The sequence below is a fragment of the Marmota marmota genome, unplaced genomic scaffold (assembly GCF_001458135.2).
Source record: "Marmota marmota marmota unplaced genomic scaffold, marMar, whole genome shotgun sequence".
NCBI lineage: Eukaryota > Metazoa > Chordata > Mammalia > Rodentia > Sciuridae > Marmota > Marmota marmota.
The window spans coordinates 7,422,912-7,441,676 of NW_025999949.1; the positions used below are offsets into that span (position 1 = coordinate 7,422,912).

Sequence of the window (18,765 nt, forward strand, 5' to 3'; positions counted from 1 at the left end):
ATTTCCTAAAGAACAATATTGGTATTGATAACATAACTTTCCTGTCAGTTAATGTTCCCACATATAAGTTAACATGGATACCTATGTATTAATTCTGATAGAAAGTAGCTGGACTTTGTTTACTTTGCAAAGTAATGAGTTCATATGGAGAATATTCATAGTTCTATGAGTGAGGGCTACAAATCATGGCAAATTCTTATACACAGCATATCTTCTTTATCAACATTTAAAGTAATTCAGAATTTACTTTGGAGTTCATTTCTGTGGGTAATTGTAAAAATGTGACAGAAAATACCAGAAGAAAAACAACTTCTGGACATAATGTGGTTGTAAAATGGATCATTGCAAACTCGAAAAATAGATTAATTTTATTGTCCTCCTTGCATATAAGTTCTGGAATCAAAGTACTAACTAAATTCATTTGTTATCCAAATACTTAGCATACCTAGTGACATATTCATCTGTAGTGTTTACATAGTGTTCACATGGTGTGTTATTCTTACCAACAGTGTTGTCCGAGTCTTCCAAATTATTCTTGACCCTGTTCCTGTTATTATCTTAATTCGCCCAGTACTACAGTGGCGACTTTGACCACCTAGATAGTCATTTTCAGTTTCTTTTCTAAGATGAAAATATACCAAGCTCTTCTAAAATAAATGCCACCTTCTATATTCCTGATTTGGACTGCCCTTGCATAACTCCTGAAATTTTTGACTCCCTCCTCCTTAGCCTGTCTCTAGGGATAACTATTTTGATTCTAGGCTATCTGAACTGACTTTGTGTTCCTGGCTTGCCTCAGGCCACGTTTCTGTCTTATTGCCTGGCTCTTGTTGTAATTCCTCATTTATGGCTGTGTTTTGCCTCCTTGAAACTCATCTCTTCCTGTGTGAAACCCTGTAATTGCTATTCCTTGACACTTGAAACTCCTCACCTTTGATTTATGTCAAACTTCTGGTTTTCCTCTGGATCTTTTCATCTTACCTAAGGCCCCAAGTTTGCCCTACCCTTGCTACTTCCCACGCCTGTCTAAATAAAGCACCATGCGTTTCAGACTAAATGAAATGAGTAGAAAAACATATGCCAAAGTGGTAGAAGAAAGTGCCCATTTCTGCACATCAGGTTATCCATGAGCATCTGGGGAAGGATGTTGGAAAGTCTTAGGACTGAGCTTGCTGACTCAGGAGCCAAATGGCCTAAGCTCAAATGTTGGTAAAATTACTTATTAGTTGTATGACCTTAGGGAAGTTTCCTTTCCTCTCTGAGCCTCAGTTTTCTTCAGTATAATATGTATCTCAGAATTATTGTACATATTAAGTTAAACTGTCCACACATTTCTTAGAGGCATCACATAAAAAATAATCAAAAATCAAAGGTTAGCTATTATTTTACATTATCCTTCAATCATGATATTTAATGATTTTTAATGGCTAAAATTGAGTGTCATGTCTATGTTTTGGGGCTCATGAACCCTTATGGAGGACTGTTGAGCAGACCTGATTTCCTTACACAACTATTGCTCCATCTTTATGTTGCACCTATTTCCATAAACGAAAAATGACTATTAGTAAATAATTCAGAATCTCATTTCAGTCTCTGTTTGAAAGGCCCAAAGTATGTAGGAAACTGAGAAATACAGTGATCAGAATGGAGGTTTTAGAGTAGCCTCTTCCAAAACTAATTTGCTAGATTAGGCAACTAAGGGTTGATATTATTTTGCACTTTCAATGTGTGGATCAAAAACAAATGTACAAAAAAAAATGTACAGACTTTTTCATTCATGATGGTGATCCTGCATGTGATTGACTTCCACTTTTTTCCCTTAGACAGTGAATTTGTGAAGAGGAGATACTAATCGTACACATCATACATCTATTTGATTCTTAATTTAAGAATACATTTTAATTATCAAATAAGTCTAAAGAACTTAGTCTTTACATTGTATAATGTGAGGATTGAGTTTTTCACAAGCAAGATTACAATTGTTCACATTGAGCTTCCTTTCAATATTTGAGTAAAAATTAATCTAGTCTTGTAAGTGAGGAGACTCACCTAAAAATGTAAAGTTTACACTTGTGCCCAGTGTAACATAGCAAGTATAACAGCAAACTACCCCCTCATACCATAACTCAGAATCTATTGTTCTTTCTGCTGCCTCTGAACTCTCTGGCCCCTCACAGGATGTCACAGAGTTTGAAGGTAGCCTTGGTAAAGTGAAATATCTGAAAGAATCAAATAATCTACGAAAGCAAATTAATTATAAAAACCAACTATAGAGATTGACTAAAGTATTTTGATTTTGCTTTATCCCTCAGAATATTGAGAAAAAAAAAGCTCTATCTTCAAACATCTCTTCCAAAAATGTTATTATAATAGCCAAGATTTACTAGGGCCAGGCATAGTAGTAAGCATTCACATGCCTCATCTAATACATTGTTCCCCAGGTGGTTACTACACAGGTAAAACTCCACAGGTAGTTACTACCCTTGCACAATACAAAAACAAGAAAGAAAACTTAAAAGTTTAAAGAGGTTTAGTAATGTGTCTAAAACTACATAGTTGCTGGGTGGGGTAATCAGGATTTAAATTTAGGCTGAGTTATGGTCCCATCAATATGCTATATGTGTTTGATTTTATATCATTGAACCTTCATGATCTGTTCAGTTCTTACATACTGTGATGTTTGGGGTAGCAATGATTGGTTTGAACTCCAAGATGTCTCACTGGTCTCATGGCACCAGCCTGAAAGCTCTTACCATCCTAGACTCAGAGCAGAAGTGTGTGTTCTGATTGGCCATCCACTTCCAGCCAGCTGCACAAAATCACCACTCATGATTTAGGTTGGAAAATGTATACTGATAATCAGTATTTCTTCCTGTGTATGATTGAACAGTAATTGTAACTCTAACTACACAGAACATAGGCAGAGAATAACTTAAATAACTATCTTTTAGAGCATTAAATCTTTTTTTTCCACAGTCTTAATCATTTTTAAATATACAGTTCACTAGAATTAAGTATTTTCACACTGTTGTGAAACAAATCTCTGGAACTTTTTCACGTTGCAACTCGGAAACTCAATACCTATTAAACTGTATCTTGTTTTCCTCTTCCACCTAGTCCCTGGGAACCACCAGTCTAATTTTCATTCCAATGAATTTGATACTTTAGATTAGATACCTCATAGAAATGGAAACATATGGCATTTATCCTTTTGTGATGTTTTTTCCCTTAAAAAAACATAATGTCCTCAAGGTTAAACCATGTTGTTGTATGTGACTGGATCTCCTTCCATATTAAGGCTGAATAATATTCTGGTGTACTTATATATACTGCATTCTGTATATCTAGTCACACCTGTTGGTGGACATTTGGATCCACTAGGCTTTTATGAATAGTGCTGCTATCAGCATAGTATAAAAGTTTTCTCACAACCCTGCTTTCAAGTCTTTTGGATATAGATCCATTATTGAGATTTCTGGACCCTATGGAAGTTCAGGGTTTTTTTTTTTTTTCATTTTGGGGGGAACTTCATACTGTTCCTATAGTGATTGTGTTAGTTTACATTCCCACCACTGGTGGACAAGGGTTCCAATTTCTCCACATCTTCACCTACATTTTTAATAGTCAGTAAAACATTATATCGTTTTTTCATTTCTTTCTTTCTTTCTTTTTTTTATTTTTTGGTACTGGGTATTGACTTCAGAAGTACTTGACCGCTGAGCCACATCCTCAGCTCTGTTTTATATTTTATTTAGAGACAGGGTCTCACTGATTTGCTTAGTGTCTCACTTTTGCTGAGGCTGACTTTGAACTCAGGATCCTCCTGCTTCAGCCTCCCAAGCTACTGGGATTACAGGTGTGCATCACCACGCCCGGCTTTTCATTTCCTTTTGATGAAACAATATATTTTATTATTTCAGAAAAATGTTGTAGACTTAAACTAAATCCATGGCTGGCATATTTAAATGTTCTCTAGTCCTCTAAATGTTTAATTTCAGAAGCTAAATATTTCCCTGAACATTCCTTCAGTAAATGAATAACTTGCTCTTTTGAACCTTAAACACTTATTTGTTTCTTCAGTCTTTTAGCTACTGCTGTCTTACCCAGCATTAGAACCTTCTTAAAATTAGTCATAGGAGAAAAGAGGGAATGTGGAGACTTCTCACTTCAATAGTCTGCTAAAGATGGAGAAAAAAGGGTGTTATTCAAAGACTCTCTGTACTTAACGATTTAGAATTCAGGATGGAAATAAACCGAGGGAAATACCAAGAATATTTGAAAGAGAACTTGATAAGCTACTGCTGCAGAAGGCTCAATTCCAAGGAAATATGCCTAATATCCATGAAGCTATGAAGTAAGTTTCTAAAAAATCATGCTTTTCTATTTTTTTTAAACTTCTCATTTGCTTGAAATGTCAATCATTTGTTAGGAAAAGCAGAGTCCTGATACTAAAGCATAGAAATTAACGAAATAGACTGTAAACAACATATTTGGATATTTGTACAGTGGACCTTCTATGAAGTAAAGTATCAGAAATTGTCAACCTTTGGCTTTAATAAACAGTATTAGTATATGTGCCATCTGTAATATTTTGATTCCATGGTATGATTTTTTTAATTTAAACATTCATCTTATTTCTATTACCATTGCTTGATTTTTCTTATATTCCTTTCCTATTTCCTTAGTTGAAACTTCTAGAAGCAAGTATCTTTTTTTCATTCCATACATGAGAGTATATGAATAAAATGAAATTATATTATGTTTCATGTCACATTTATTTATTATGAGAACAATGTAGAGATTTTTTATAAGAATTGCTAGCAAGAGGAAAACATCAGATGATTTAACATTCTCCAACCAGTTTCTAGTAAATTTTCTAAAGCTATCACATAGTTTATAAAAATAATGGATAAAAGAAGACAGCAAGGGCTAAGGGATGTAGGCCAGTTGTAGAGTACTTGCCTAGCATGCAGGAGGCTCTGGGATCAATCCCTAGCACTGGGAAGTGGAAGAGGAAGACAGCAAGACTGATGGATAATTTTTTAAATGAGCACAGATGTATAGAAAGACAAGTATTGGCCAAATTCTGTACACTTGGACAGAAATAAAAATAACCAATTAATTAATTAATTTTAGATTAAATAAGATTATGTAGAAGCATAATAATATGTGGGAGTTAATAATAAGCTAAACACGAAGCAGTGTTCTGTGTGGCAGCTAAAAATAGCAATAACCTGGGGACAAGGAAGCTTTTCTTCCTCTATTTATTCTGTGTTCTGTTTAGCTAGCACAATGAATAAAACAGAAACATTCCTGCAACATTTAAAAAAAAAAAAACTTTTAACTTAGCCTTTGCTAATGTTAAAGAGGCTAATTTATTATTGAGTTTATGAGTAAATCTTAATAATAGTGAAATTAGAGAGAAAATACCACTTTCTATATATCATGAAAAAAAATCCTAAGCAATAGTTGTGTTGTATTTCCTATCATTCAAAATTAAGTAAATGAAGCTTACCACTTGGCCAGCAACCTTATTTCATTAAGGAATCGCTCATTTATCACGTGATGAGATTTTTAGAGAAGTCTGTGTCTTAGTCACTATTGAAGTGGCCATGACACAAATAAGATGTTTCTTAGAGAAAATCGAGAAGGAAGAGGAAAGCATAGAGATATTTGGCTTATCTAAGGAACATTTTAGTAATAGTTGGAGATAATGAGCAACAGCCAGCCAATCATTACAATATTTTATTCATTTCTATTCTAGCAGTCTGTTTGCCAAAAAAAATGAATAAATTCCTCCAAAATGTACACTCATTTATACACCTAGTTAAACTTGTTTAAATATATCAAACTACATTTAAATAAATTTATATAATTTTTAACAACCACTTTAAATGCCTGATGGGACCAGTTTAAAATATAAAAAGCCAATCATTGCTGCACCCTTAAATAGCCACTCTAAAATTAATAAATTGATCTTATAAGTGTAGTAAATTAGATTCTCTTAAGCATTTCATTCATCTTAAGATTTCCAGTAAAAGATGGCAGATTAAAAGCATCCAGTAAACTCTTTTCCTTTTCCATACTCAATTAAAATAACAGTGAAAGGATTTTTTAAGAACGAGACATAGGCTAAAAGGACCAACCACAAAATAGGAGATCACAGCAACAAAACATTGGAAGTTGAAAAACAAATAGGTTAACAATTTCAAGAAATCTAAGGCTAACAGTGGGAAAAGGGAGAAGTACCACATTTATAGTGCAGAATTCCTAAAAGCAATCGGTGATATTATTTCAGAATGCATTAACAAAAGAGGGCATTTTAAAATCTATTTTAAAAAGTAAACTGACTCAGGAGACCGAAAGTAACTGATATTAGGAGTTCTCCTAAAAATTAGCTCAACAAGAGCATTTTACAGTAAAGACTATAGTCAACAAGTCTCATTACAACCTGCTTTTATATTGCTTCATTCTTAAATAGGAGAGCTATTAAAGAAAGGTCTGATATGAGAATATTGAAACTAAAAACGGGGAAAAATAGAAAAAACATTGTAAGGAATAGAATACATGTGGTAAAGAGAGGAAGTATTATAAAACCATTCTTAATCTTCTCAAAAGAGCAAAATCTATCCATGAAGCTAGAATAGAGTGATACAAAAAGAAATGTCCAGAAAACAAAACAAATATAAGCAATTAAACATATAATTGCATGAATGAAAAACACAGCAAACACTAGCTGGATTTTGAAGAAAATCTTCCTGAAAGTAGGATAGGAGAATTAAGGATTAAAAATAAGAGAGAAAATTATATGGAAATTTGAGAACCACTCATGGAAGTCCATCCACACAAGAATTCTAAAAATAAATGCCAGAGATAAAAGAGAGGGGGAAAAAATCAAAGAAATAATATAAGAAAATTTCCTAGAACTTAAAGATAAGAATTTCTAGGTTGAAAGGACTCAGTGACATGAACAATGAATAAAAATCTACTCAGATGTAGATGTAGGCATGCATTAGGTTTAAATATAAGGTGTCCTCCAAAAGTTCCTGTGTTAATACAGGAAGATTCAGAGGTGAAATGATTGGATTGTGATAGACATAACTTACTTAAGTCCATTCAAGTTTGAATGGAGATACTGAGTGGTAACTGTAAGCAGATGGGACAAGCCTGGAAGAGATGGGTCACTGGGGGAGAGTGGGAGGGTGATTGAATTAAGAATATACAGTGCAAAGTCCATTATAGTAGTATTGGCCCACTTGAAGCTCAGCCTCAGGTGGGGAAAGCTTGGTTATCGTGGCTGTACTTATATTTGAACACACAAGGGAAGCTTTACATAGGTTGTTCTTTTAAGATGGATTTTAAATGAAGAATGTTCTCAAATAATAGACTGCATTTCCTTTATCAGGCCAAAGCAACTGATTTGTAATCATCTGCAGAGTTTGTTTGATCACATGCACACATATAGCTGCTGCTGTACCTAGACCAACTCTACAGCCTGGCTTGTCCTCTCCACTTTCTCAGAAACCTCTCTGTATACCCTCCCTGCATGTTTCCCCTTTCTTGTTGGTATCCTGATGGAAACATTAATACTGAATTGCTGGCTATAACTACTATTTTTGAATTGAGGAGAAGGTAAAAGGTACTCAAATGAGATAGGAGAAGAGAGAGATATGATTTAGATTAGAAATTGCTCACAATGATAGACCCATGAAGAAAGGCTGACTGAACATTGTTCTAAATAAAAAAAAATTTAAAAAGCAAGCAGGATGATAGAGCAGAAATTCAGTCTTCTCAGAGGATTCCCGAACACTCTTGAGCTCCCTTGGGAACTACCAGATGCTGTGTTAACTGAATACTGAACTTCATATTTAAAGATCTGACTTTTTAAGCAAGGAGAAAAATACTTCTAGGTTCTTCATTTTTATTTATTGATAAGAAACTCATATAATCCCTCTTTTAATTTTAAACCAAGAAATTACTTATTATGTTACAAAATAATTGAAAGCTTCCTATCAGGGCTCATCTAGTTAGCTGCATGGTTGTGGGCAGTTTACTTAATCTCTCACTGTTTGCTGTTTTACTACCTAACTCAGGTTTATAGGCAGTAGAGGTATAAATAAGTTACCTTTTCCTGCTTGTTCCCAGCCTCCCAAGTTCATGCAGTTAGTAAGCAGCACATAGCTAGGAACTAGAGACCCTGTTCCCATCACCACACTCCATCCAGTTCTTGTGGTTCTCCTGATTTCCCACCTGGATGAAATCAAAATGCAACAACAGTTTTCTTCATCCCTGAATTGAAAACTCTGTTTTTACAGAAATGAAAAAGATGGTTTACAATTTTTTTCTCCAAAGACATCAGTTCTTTCCTTATATCACAAGATGCAATGACGTAATGGGAAATTTAAAAACAAGGTCATTCTTTTAGTGGGAAGATCATTCATTTAGAGGACACGTGGGTCTTAGAGCTGCAGGTGCTTCTGTCAACACACTGCTGCCCTCTGCTGCCTGACACGTGCTTTTCCTACTTTACACATAACCTTACAAAACAAGCAAATTTGTAATCAAAGTTCCAGAGCCATACTAAAGCAGAAACCCAGGCCCTGAAAGTGACCAAGGGGACACGGATAGTGGAAGGTTCAGGATTAGACTACTGGAAAGTCCTTTCTTCCTGCTTTATCTTCTTGGGTTTTTTTCCCCTATTAAATTAAATATCAAATCATTTATTTTGTAGCTACTTAGAAGCTCTCAAGGTTTTTTTCACTGACAGAATTCATATTCTTATGGGTGTAAATACACAATAAATATAGGAAGAACATAGATACATAAAATAATTTAACATGATGATAGATATATTATATAGTAATGAGAATATGGAGCACTGGGACAACATAAAATTAGAAGCTCTCAACTAAATGTCTTTCATGATTACTTTTTTTTTTTTTTGACCCTACAGCAGCTTTCAAGTAGCTCCTTCACTTACAGAGCAAGATACCAAAGCAAAGGAAGAATGATCCTAAGGGGTGGAACCAAGATCTGAAACAAAACCACTTCTGATTCCAAAAATGTTTAGGGCAGGCTTTTCTGGAAAATAACACTGAAATGAAGAGACAAAGACAGGTGTTTGAATGTCTAGGGGAAGTGCAGGCACAGAGACCCAGAAGTGGAAATGAGTTTGAAATATCAAGGTGGAAGGAAAAAAAAGAAAACCCCATATGGTTGAATTCGAGAAGCATGGAGAAAGACTAACAGAGGTTGTGGTAAAGAGCTTGAATTGTATTCCAAAGTACAAGAGGAAAATACTGAAGTATTTTGATCAGAGGAATGACCTGATTCATGATGTAAGAAGCTCGTTCCGGATGTTGAAAAGAAAGTAGATTGTAGAAAAGAGTAAAGGGCAACTAGTTAGGAGAATAGTAACTTAAGTCTCACCTGGGTCCCCTCTAACATTCTGAATTCTCTCACTCCCTCTCACCAGAACCTAAAGCCTGGTCACTTTCTGATGGCTTCTGGTTTTGTTCACCTCCCTTTTCATGGTGTGGCTCCCAGCACTGGTACCCTCTCTAAAAATCATCTGAGGATGGAACAGTAAACTCTCTTAACCACATCATACCATCACCTGCAGTTGAGACTCCTACTTTTCTTCCTAATGATCCCAAGGAGGTGAGATTGAAGGTGGCCAGTTAAGTCACCCTATCTTTAGTTTGATCTTCACAAAGCCCAGAATCTCACATCATGTCGTTAGCAGTAGATATTTCTTTTGATACCCCTTTTTAGAAAACTGTGAAGACCAACTCTCATGTATCTAAATGTAAAAATTAACTTTGTTCCTAACCTTTCTTCCCAGCAACATAGGTGCTTTGAATTTTGAATGCTTCTGATTTACCTTTTTTTTTTTTTTTAGTTGAAATGTTCTCCTTGCCCAAACTTGGAGTGAATCATTCTAAAACCTCTTAGCTAGGTTATTTCTACTTTACCTGGACTAGCATTTTATGATAGGGGTGGAGGGAAAAAACCCTCTTTGAAGGCAGTAGCAGAACGGGAGTGGAATGGTAGAAACTCCTCAACTTTATTTCTATAAGTTGCAAATCTCAATGAAAACAGCCTAGTAGAATGGCATTTTTCCATTATAAGTGAAAATGTGTATCAAAAGAAAGATTAGCTCTTGGTAACAGAGACCGAAGTCCAGTATAAAGAAAAATTAAGCCTTTATACTCACAAAAATGGTCAGGAATAAACAAAGTCATTACCTACTTTCTATCTTTGGTTTTGCCATCTTTGGTGCATGGCTTCCATCTGTGACATGTCTGCTAGCTGTCCAGCCATTATGTCTACCTGCTATCATCAACTGAACATTACTCTAGACCATTAAGTTCAACTGTCCCTATAACCCCTGATTTTCTTTAGCACCAACTTTCTGCTGAGCACCCCACCAAGTACCTTTGTTTTCAATATTTCCCTCTTCTGAACATCCTCTATTGCCAAAGTGAAGCTCTGGCTTATTTAAAGAGAACCCTTGTATTTAAGGTCTTTGGAGTCAGAAAGGACTTGACTTCTGCTTTCCCATTTACTAGTATGCAGAGCCATGGAAACATTAACCTTCCTAACCTCAGTTTCCTAATAGGTAAAATGGGGACAATAACAGTACATATTTTTTAGGACTCTCACAAGATTTAAATGAGATAACTCATGCCAAAGGCATAGCAAAATTCTTGACACACAGTATTTAAAAATTATTAGCTGTTATATCTATCATTAGCTTCTACTCAGAATACTTGAGAGAGTGACCACTGAATGAGAAGCAGAATCCGCAACTTGGCCTTCAGAGTCTTCCACATCATGGACCCAATCTACTTACAGAGCCTTATAACTTATATCCTCTACTTAAATAAATATCACACAGGGCTGGGGATATGGCTCAAGTGGTAGCGCGCTCGCCTGACATGTGTGCGGCCCGGGTTCGATCCTCAGCACCACATACAAACAAAGATGTTGTGTCCGCCGAAAATTAAAAAATAAATATTAAAATAAATAAATAAATAAATAAATAAATATCACACAAACGCCAGCAATACTGAACCCTATGATGTTTACCATGAGTACATCTACATTCTCTGCCCTGCTCTTTTTCAAGTGTTTTCTTCTATTTAGAAGTTCTCTCTTGAGTCCTCACATTCTTTCCATTGCCACCTAAATTTTGAGAGGTTCTGGAAGCTTTTCCAGAACCCTGGACTGTATAATAATTGCAATCTTTGTTGTAGTATTTCAAATGTCCTGTGTTGACTTCTGTCCTAGGAGATTCCTCACTTGACTGCCTGCTTCATGGTTTAGAGTTCGGTCTTAAGACCAAGCACAAGGATTTCAGAGCCACCATGTATGAGCATGCATATTCCCTTCAGGAAGTCACCTGACCAAGGCTGTTTGTGGCTGAAATCCAAACTGAACTCTGCTCATCAAATTGAGCTCCTTGACATAGGATGAATCTACCTAAGGGGAAATCTTCTTTTGTCTGTTTTGCATTAAGGCATCATATAGAACAGTGGACCCAGTAGCTAATAGACCAACATGGTTTAATTGATTCTGAGTAACTAGGTACAGTGGAAAGTGAGCCACAAGCTCAAGGTTCATGATATCATGGGTCATTTCACAGGGGTGGATGGGGTAAAGGAATAGGCTTGGGCATTCTATCGAGCTCCACTGAAGATCTCCCACATTTCAGTTGCTTGGTAGGCTGTGCCTTAAAGTGGTGAACTTGTTTTAAGGTATAAAATGGAAATAGCCATCGTGTTGAAACATTACAACCTGCATTGTGGGGCACTGTACTCTGGGAGGCCACAGGTTAGAAACGTCTGTTCATACTGGTGATGACACATTTCAGAGGAGGACACAGAATGTCCAGGGGAAGTAAGACAAAAAGGTTCTATTAGATTATTGAGACTTTAATTTTTTCTCTGACATTTAAAAGAACATGTAGCTCTGATTATTTTGAAGTCTGATTTCTTCTTTGTCCCTGATAAAGTGAATCTCAACAGGGATATGTCAGCTAATATTTCTGTGTAAGAGAACCTTCTTGTCATCTTTTAAAACAACTCAAAATCAAATGCTTTGATTATCTATTTCATCTTGTGGTGATAAAAATTGCCCTGAAACCAGCAAAGTGAGGGACAGGGCTCCTTTTTTTTACACACTAGAATGGAGAAAGGATGTAGGCCCCTCATGGAAGCTTTGGAAACCTCTTCTACTCCTTCAACCTGCTTAGCACTCTGCTACTTTATTTGAAGAACTTTATTATTTAGTTGAGAGGTATAGTTCCTGTTTGGAGACATCTTGGTACTCTCATCTTTCTGCCTTCTCTATGAATATGTTCAAAATCTCTTCTAAGAGCAAGTTTAGTTGAAAAATAACAAAACAGCAGACAGGGCACAATTGAACCAGAGCTGGTATATCCTCAATGCAAAGGTGATCAGCCTCCCATGCTTGTAGAGGCACATACTGCATGAGAGGGAATGTGGCCTGGGAGAGATGTTACAACCAGAAAGCACTTGTCTGGTCCAACAGGCAGCTTGCGCTTAGTTTCAGTAAGCTATTGCCCTGCAGAAAGGCCTGCCTTTGCTGTCCAGTTTTTCAAAAGGAGTTGGCATTCTGATTTTGGTGGAAAACTTGCTCTCTTTGAAAGTTAACAATAAATTCCAAAAGGTTTTTTGAAACATGTAGACAAAACAATAGGCTTCTTTGTGTATGGCCTGTGGAACACCAGGTTGCAACTCTTGCTTTCTTTTAAGAATTAAAACAGATTCTTGAAAAGGAGCATGCATAGAAAGCATTTTGCTTTATGAACGACTGGTTGCATCATTACATTGCCATTCAAATAAGGCCTCATTTGTCTTTAAGAATGCAAGAACTGTACCACATGGGGAATAGACAACAAGAAAGGCAGCATTTTTCTTGTTTCTATGGTCAGCGTTACCAGTATGCAATAATGGCAGAAACAAATTTGTCCTTTTTGCTTGTAAATGTACACACCCAGGCATAATAGGGACAAGGTGTGTCCAATGAAAGTGTCAAATAAAACTCCTAGAGCAGGCTTCAAAGTATTCTCTATTATTCTGCTGGAATCTCAATTCAGTACACACTTGAGGATTTTTGGAAATGAAATCTGTGGCATATCTAGCTGTAGATAGTTAGAGACCAGGTCAGAGAAGACTAGTTAACAGGAAACCTTGTAAAAGAAAGTATAGGATAAGGCTTTAGATTTTTGAAAAATGCATTCACACTGTTTCTTTTTATAATTCATCATATTTTATTTTAAAAATATAAATCTTAGCAAAGCTTTCCCTGAACCATTTTTCTAACATCTATTCATTTAATTTATTCAATAAATATTCACTAACTACTTAACTGGTACGAAGTATCCATCTAAAAATATAAAATTACAAATCATGAAGATCCTGCCCTCAGGAAGCTTAAATTCCAGAACTAATAAATAATTAGTTTCATGGTGTGTTAGAAGGAAATAAGTACAACAGAAAAAAAAACAACAACAATAAAGCAGGCTCAGAAGGATTAGGGATGTGTTTCTAAATAGAGAGGGTAGGAAGGGCTTCAGCTGACTGCTGAGCAAGGACTTTCGGAGAAGGAGGCTGGTGTTTTTATTGTTTTCTACTCAATAGAATAAGTGGTTCTCTTCATTTATCAAGGTGTATAAATTAAGTGATGAGGAACTAGCATCTGTTGTTTACTAACCAAATACTTAGTTTTAAAGGCAAGCAAAGAAGTGCATGATGTGAATATTAGCAGCTGAGGCCTATATGTTTAATTAAGTTATTCATCTTTAGTAGTTCCTTTGGATCCCCCAGATTCCCCATATCTTTGATCATAATACACAAGGCCCTTCATGATGTGGTTTCTGCTTAACTTTTCATGTCATCTCTTGACAATTCCTTCCCTGTCCCATGCTGAGCTAATTCCTTCCCTGTTGGCTAAACTCTCTTTTTCTTGCCTCTGGACTTTTGCATATGCTATTCTTAGTCACCTCCCCTGATTACCCTCTAAAGACTCTTCCACTCTCTATTTGGGCATCACTTCTTTTGATGAGCCTTTCCAGATTGCATAAAAGGTGAAATTGATGACCCCACACCTATGTTCCCTAGCACCCATGCCAGTCTTTATCATGGTGCTAACTGCTGTTATTATACTTGCTTGTGTCCTTGTGTGTGAGCTCCTTCAGGGCAGAGACTGCATCTTGTTCATCTCTGTATCTCCAACGCCCAGCACGGTTTATTGCCCATGTGGGTCTTTCAGCCAACAAATAAACAACCTGATTTATCAGTTGTTCAGCCTACCTGTGGCGTTGTAGTGCTCAAATTTCCCATACAAAATCTTCTAAGTCTAGGGCCTTCCTCCTATTCCATGCATATCTCCTGGTCTTATAGTCTATCTCTGCACTGCCCCTTAAGAATCTCACATGATGATCCCCACCACTTACCTGAACCTTCTAAACTTGTTCTGGTGGAGTCTTATAGCTTAGATATGGCAAACCCTTAATCTGACTGGTCAACATTTCCCCACCGAGTTTTGAGTTCTTTCTTGAGCTTTCCAGATGATAGTTCAGTCACTTCATGCCTCCCATGCAGGGTTGCTGTTTAGGTGTCTCCTGTGTCTCACTTTTGCTAACCTTGGTTTTTTTCCTGCCAGGTGCTTCTGGCCTTGTTACAGCTCTGTCCCTACAGGGGAGAAGGTAACACCCTCTTCTCTTTCTCTGGGCCTCTCTAGAACTCCTCCAGTTTGGGTAATTACTTACCAGTGCCCTGCAATTTCCTAGACCCACAGCAATTGTCCTCTCTTCACTCTGTGCAAACAAATCCAATATGCTCACTGGTGTTTGATTTCTACTTTCAGAATTGTCTGCTGCATCCTTTTCTCTTGGCTAGCACAGATCTTGCATGTAGGTGGAGAATGTCCAACAGCTGTCTAATGCATCTAGATGGCTGAGACTTTCTTCAACAGAACAATTAGCAGTAAAGATCATTAACTAAGAGAGAGAATAAAGATCATTAGCATCATGGTCCAGTTCTTCTGATCTATATGTTTGGATCAGGGCATAGCAACATTGCTCAGTTATTTTCTTTTCTCACTCATAGTAGAAATAGAATACTGGGAAGCTGATCTCATAGAAGTAGAAAGTAGAAGAGGAGTAGGTACCAGATGCTAGGGAGGATGAGGGAAGAAGTAATAAGGAGATAATGGTCAGTGGGTACAAGGTTACAGTCAAGGGGAGGGATTAAGCTCTGGAGTTCTATTGAGTAGTATGATGACAATGGTTAACAATATTTTGTACTGAATATTTCAAAATAGCTGGAAAAAGGAATTTTGAATGTGCACATCATAAACAAATGATAAATATATGAAATAATGGATGTACTAAATACTTTGAATTGATTATTATACTCTCTCTCTCTCTCTCTCTCTCTCTCTCTCTCTATATATATATATATATATATATATATATATATATATGGAAACATAACACTACACCCCACACATATGTATAATTATTATGTGTCATATATAAAAAAAGAAATGGAACTTTGAAAATCCTTATCCTTGATCACCTTTTCCAGGAATACAGGTGATGGATTGCTGGTTTCAGAGGAGAGAAAAATGGATTGAGTTGTTTTAATTTGGAAATTTGACAGTTAATACATGAGCTTTCTCGGGTCCTTCAAGAAGACAAAACTCTCTCACCCACATTGTTAATTTGGTTCTTACAGCCCCATGAAGCCTATTTCATAGATGAGGAACAAAAGGCTTAGAAAAGTTGAATGATATTTCCAGTCCAGGATTGTGCAGAAGTAGCAGGATCAGGACCTCACCCCAAAGTTTCTTCCACTGCATCAGACCACCCCTCCAAGAGCTCCTGTTCATATCCCACCCATGCTGCTCTATAGTGCCAGGGACTTTTCAGGGGACCAGAGCCTATCCAGCAGAGTTCTTTCATCCCTTGCTCTTGCTTAGACTTTTGCTTCATTATGAGTTCTTATAGAGTAATAAGCATTTCAATATTGGTACCAATTACTTAAATCCCTAGCCCTAACCTAAGGAAAACTGTTAACCAGAATGTGCTGACAGTTTGCTTAACTGAATTTTCAGATTGACCGAATTGAGAGAAATATATTGGAAAGATTACTCTGTGCCTCAGTTTTCTTATGTAGAATTTGAAAATGTATGTAGAATTTTGAAATGTAGTGAAGAGAAGAACTAACTAGAGCTCTTAAAAAAAAAAAAAAAAAACAAGTGCAGGAGCCAATGATAAGTAAATATTCTCCCCAATCATAAATAAAATTGGAACCAAAGAAAAAGGTTATCATAATTGATGGTGTTAGTGATTCTCATACATGTGTGCTGTGTGTCTTAACTGCATGTGTCTTTTAACCTCCTAATGTTGGGGAACTTTCTAAAAATAATCAGATATCTGAGCAGTCAGGCCTGCTTTTCTCCGAGTCTATGCCATAAGGAGTTTACAAAGTGGTTGTTATTAATGCATTAAATTATATCCTGGCAACTCAGATGTATCCTATAAAACAAAATTATTCATGAAGATCTGAGATTATATTTTAATTTTGACTTATGTTTAATATTTTGTGTTAATTGAACCAAAAGATTGCAAAAATCAAGGCAACTGTCTTTCAGCAACATATAACATAGCTGTATTGTAATTCTAACTAGTGCCTGTTAATATTTATAGAAAGCATAAAAATATCTATAAAAATAAATCTCATGAGCAAACCACTGCTAATTTTGAAGTGCTTAATATTCATATTTACATAGTCCAGATGGAATATATTCAGGATGAAGTTTTAGTTTAAATTTTGCTCCCAAATTATTCTTCAAAAAATATAATCTCACAACTGTGGAATATCCTGCCCTCAGAAAATTCAAAGGAGGTACCTGATGTTTTACATAAATATAGCTGCCTTGAATTGAGACTGATTTTTTGCATGTCCTTAATTTAAAAAAAAAATCACTTATAGACTTTATTTGATTAAATTTAGGAAATTACTTTAAAATTGGCACGTAAAAAAATTGTTTCAAGTTTCTGGGAAAGGTAAAGTTACAATTTTTGAGAAAATTATAAACAAATAAGAAAGAGGGGACTTTGCAGACAAGCTCGATGGCTTAGGAGGCCTCATTTCATTTAAAGGAACTAGCTGAATGGCAGGTTAGAAGGATACTGTTACCTCCTCATGCACAATGAACAGTTTTCTTTCTTCCCAGTTGCTGTTTATTATTGAGAAGAAAAAAATGTCATCATCCCCTTTGTGAGTATCTCACATGGTAAAACTAGGTGGTGGGATACAAAGTCACTCAACAACATTGGTTTAATTTTGTACACTGATAAAATGGAATACAGTTATAACTCAGTGGTATGGAATCAAAAAGAACACTGAGCCCAAATTCAATATTTACATCATCAGAGAGACTTCTTACTTTATATATCTTCCTTCTAAAGTCTGAACTGGGTCATATTTATTTTTCAACCAGGAACAAAAAGAGATTCTTTGATTTTCCTTTTGGTCCACATGTGTATTGGATTGTTATTGAGTTTTTTACTGGGAAAGGTTAAGTTAATATTTTGATAGCAGATAAAATCTTCAAAGTGAGCCACAAGCTTAAGTAATGAGAATTAGATTTCATGGGCTAGTATGTCCAGGATTAAAGGATAAAGAAAGGATTTGAAAGACATCCAATCATGATTATTCTTAGTGCAAAGTTTATATCCCTCCCCACCAACAAGTTTTTTAGCTTATTACCTTGTCCTTTATATTCAGGTGTCACAAAAGACCTTAGAGAGTCCAAGAGTAGAAACCCATATGCTTGTTTGGAGCCAAAAGCTATTATAAATGAGGGTATCCATCATTTCTAAATAGTAGGAGTGACAGAAACCATGGGAATGAGAGCAGATGCCCTATCTAAAAATATTCAAATCAATTTAAAAATAGTATTTCTTCCAAACAAAACCTGTCCGTAAGCAAAATGTAGCCTATGGCTCCCCATTTTGTCCCCTCACACTTCAGGACAGTCTAGACTGCAGTGTCTTGCAAACTTATCCTTCAAGGCTCAGGTGCCTTTTTGAACATTCCTTCTGGTGGCCATTCAAATTCTGTTTGAATAATTCCAGTGACAGGAACTCATCAGCTTTTGGAGCTACCAACTCATTTGTGGGCTATCTTAGTAATGATATTCTCTTTTATGCTTTAGGTTAAAAATAACAGCAGATTGATAAAATTAAACAGATTTCCATGTTTCATAAAGGCCCAATGGGTCTGTTTTTGTTTTTTTTTTGTTTTTTGTTTTTTTTTTTTAATTTTTTATTGTGGGTTGTTCAAAACATTACAAATTTCTTGACATATCATATTCCACACTTTGATTCAAGTGGGTTATGAACTCCCACCTTCACCCCATACACAGATTGCAGAATCACATCAGTTACACATCCATTGATTTACATATTGCCATACTAGTGTCTGTTGTGCTCCGCTGCCTTTCCCATCCTCCACCCTCCCGCCTCCCCACCTCTCCCCTCCCCTCCTCCTCTCTCTCTCTCCCCCTCCACCTGCTATAACCCTGAGGGTCTCCTTCCATTACCATGCAATTTCCCTTCTCTCTCCCTTTCCCTCCCACCTTTCGTCCCTGTTTAATGTTGATCTTCTTCTCCTGCTCTTCGTCCCTACTCTGTTCTTAGTTACTCTCCTTATATCAAAGAAGACA

The 18,765-nt window shown here is 36.2% G+C and overlaps 1 protein-coding gene across 7 annotated transcripts in view; it reads left to right on the forward strand.

The window, feature by feature from the left end:
- Nucleotides 1-18,765, forward strand: part of Oxr1 (oxidation resistance 1) — a 322,826-nt gene that overhangs the window by 169,310 nt on the left and 134,751 nt on the right. The window contains exon 1 of one of the 7 annotated variants that reach the window (XM_015486369.2): nucleotides 4,086-4,354. The exons of the other annotated variants lie outside the window; for them this stretch is intronic. The gene's annotated coding sequence lies outside the window, so the exon portion shown is untranslated. Of the gene's footprint in view, nucleotides 1-4,085; nucleotides 4,355-18,765 lie in introns of those variants that run through there. 7 annotated transcript variants of the gene reach the window in all.